Here is a 3,042-nt window from a genome sequence, read left to right as displayed (position 1 = left end):
CACCACTTATCCCCCACTTACAATGCTGTCCTTTCATCACTTCCCAGGAAACTCAACAAACGTAACCTATTGGCCTCAGGTGAAGATACCAACGATGGTCGTTCAGTCTCGGCCACAGGTAGTCTTAACGACTGTAACGACTGTCGTCACAGCAACAAGGAACACTAATGAACCAGCGGTATCGATGACCCGGGCCAACGACCCTACTGAGGTTAAATAGCTGAGTTTCCCTGCCAGTCAGTCAGAACTGAAGAAGTCCTTTGGATGAGGGACGAAACGTCTTCCAGTATCTTCAACCAAGTCCAGTTGCCCTTGATTTTAACCTTCGTTGAATAAATAAATGATGAATCAGTATTGCAATACCGATGAAAAACGACCATGTATGAGCATGACATTGGAATAATATTGATTTATAGTTGTCCCGATTATACTTGATTTAGCATTGATTTGTAGTTGACTGGGTAACAACAACAATGTTGAAAAGTCATCTATTTATAGTTGACCAGAAATTACGTGATATTGAAAAGTCACTGATATTGATTTACTAGTCACTGAATTACAGTTGACTGGGAAACATGATTGAAAAGTCATCTATTTATAGTTGACCGGGAAATATGATTGAAAAGTCTTTGAATTATAATTGACCAGGAAATATGATTGAAAAGTCATCTATTTATAGTTGACCAGAAATTACGTGATATTGAAAAGTCACTGATATTGATTTACTAGTCACTGAATTATAGTTGACCGGGAAACATGATTGAAAAGTCATTGAATTATAATTGACCGGGAAATATGATTGAAAAGTCTTTGAATTATAGTTGACCGGGAAACATGATTGAAAAGACATTGAATTATAATTGAACGGGAAATATGATTGAAAAGTCATTGAATTGTAGTTGACCGGGAAACATGATTGAAAAGTCATTGAATTATAGTTGACTGGGAAACATGATTGAAAAGTCATTGAATTATAGTTGACCGGGAAACATGATTGAAAAGTCATTGAATTGTAGTTGACCGGGAAACATGATTGAAAAGTCATTGAATTATAGTTGACTGGGAAACATGATTGAAAAGTCATTCAATTGTAGTTGACCGGGAAACATGATTGAAAAGTCATCTATTTATATTTGACCGGAGAAATGACGTGACATTGAAAAGCCATGGATTTATAGTTGACCGGGAAATATGATTGAAAAGTCATTGAATTGTAGTTGACCGGGAAACATGATTGAAAAGTCATTGAATTGTAGTTGACTGGGAAACATGATTGAAAAGTCATCTATTTATATTTGACCGGAGAAATGACGTGACATTGAAAAGCCATGGATTTATAGTTGACCGGGAAATATGATTGAAAAGTCATTGAATTGTAGTTGACCGGGAAACATGATTGAAAAGTCATTGAATTGTAGTTGACTGGGAAACATGATTGAAAAGTCATCTATTTATATTTGACCGGAGAAATGACGTGACATTGAAAAGCCATGGATTTATAGTTGACCGGGAAATATGATTGAAAAGTCATTGAATTGTAGTTGACCGGGAAACATGATTGAAAAGTCATTGAATTGTAGTTGACTGGGAAACATGATTGAAAAGTCATCTATTTATATTTGACCGGAGAAATGACGTGACATTGAAAAGCCATGGATTTATAGTTGACCGGGAAATATGATTGAAAAGTCATTGAATTGTAGTTGACCGGGAAACATGATTGAAAAGTCATTGAATTGTAGTTGACTGGGAAACATGATTGAAAAGTCATCTATTTATATTTGACCGGAGAAATGACGTGACATTGAAAAGCCATGGATTTATAGTTGACCGGGAAATATGATTGAAAAGTCATTGAATTGTAGTTGACCGGGAAACATGATTGAAAAGTCATTGAATTGTAGTTGACTGGGAAACATGATTGAAAAGTCATCTATTTATATTTGACCGGAGAAATGACGTGACATTGAAAAGCCATGGATTTATAGTTGACCGGGAAATATGATTGAAAAGTCATTGAATTGTAGTTGACCGGGAAACATGATTGAAAAGTCATTGAATTGTAGTTGACTGGGAAACATGATTGAAAAGTCATCTATTTATATTTGACCGGAAAAATGACGTGACATTGAAAAGCCATGGATTTATAGTTGACCGGGAAATATGATTGAAAAGTCATTGAATTGTAGTTGACCGGGAAACATAATTGAAAAGTCATTGAATTGTAGTTGAACAGGAAAAATGATTGAAAAGTCATTGACTTATAGTTGTCCGGGAAACATGATTGAAAAGTCATTGCAGTATTGTTGACCAGGAGACCATCGTTTGGTTGATGAATGTTCCTGAACTCCACACATGTCACAAGTCCACATCAGTTAAGCACATATTTATTTATCTAATTTATAGATAGATAGATCATTTAAAGTTTAATTGTACCAAATTTGTAGACATTCATCGTTTATTGACATTGTCTAACATTATATGCAGTCATAGACAAGTGTTTCAATACCATTTTATACTTACAAATCGCACAAGATCCAAGCTCAAGCTAAGTTATTTTGCTAGCTTAACTGCTAACTTTATCACCAGAAGATAATTTCCTGTACAGGACTGCAAATCATGATAATAACTGTATTTTATCTTTGCTCAGATTTCGAGTGCTTTGCAAAATATACACACGCCTTTCTCTTGATCGTAACTGATCCTAGCTAATGCCCCTGCCATTTAACATTAAATAAGCCAGCTAACAACTTTTAGCCTCCAGGTTCAATCTATGACTGCATTTAATGTTAGACAATTTAAATTACATTAAACTATAAACATCAGTGGATTCCACCACATCCAGGCAGTCTACATCTACAATAAACAGACGAATCTGTAACGTTAGTGAATTCAGGTAGGTTAACTGTTAGGCTGTGCCGAATATAATATCTATTTAATAATATAGCGCCAATTCAGCCTGACTGACATTGTTCATCTTCACATCATTTTCACTACTGAAGTTATTTTGTTTGTATGTTTTCTGTTATAGATGCCCTGACT

At 35.0% G+C, this 3,042-nt stretch overlaps 1 protein-coding gene across 2 annotated transcripts in view; it reads right to left on the bottom strand.

Annotated features, from left to right (window-relative positions):
* Nucleotides 1–3,042, bottom strand: part of LOC123960971 (noelin-like) — a 16,678-nt gene that overhangs the window by 7,712 nt on the left and 5,924 nt on the right. The gene's annotated exons all lie outside the window — the stretch shown is intronic.

The sequence above is a fragment of the Micropterus dolomieu genome, linkage group LG21 (assembly GCF_021292245.1).
Source record: "Micropterus dolomieu isolate WLL.071019.BEF.003 ecotype Adirondacks linkage group LG21, ASM2129224v1, whole genome shotgun sequence".
NCBI classification, from domain to species: domain Eukaryota; kingdom Metazoa; phylum Chordata; class Actinopteri; order Centrarchiformes; family Centrarchidae; genus Micropterus; species Micropterus dolomieu.
The sequence above is the reverse complement of the archived record's forward strand: the minus strand, read 5'-3'. Positions and strand labels throughout refer to the sequence as shown.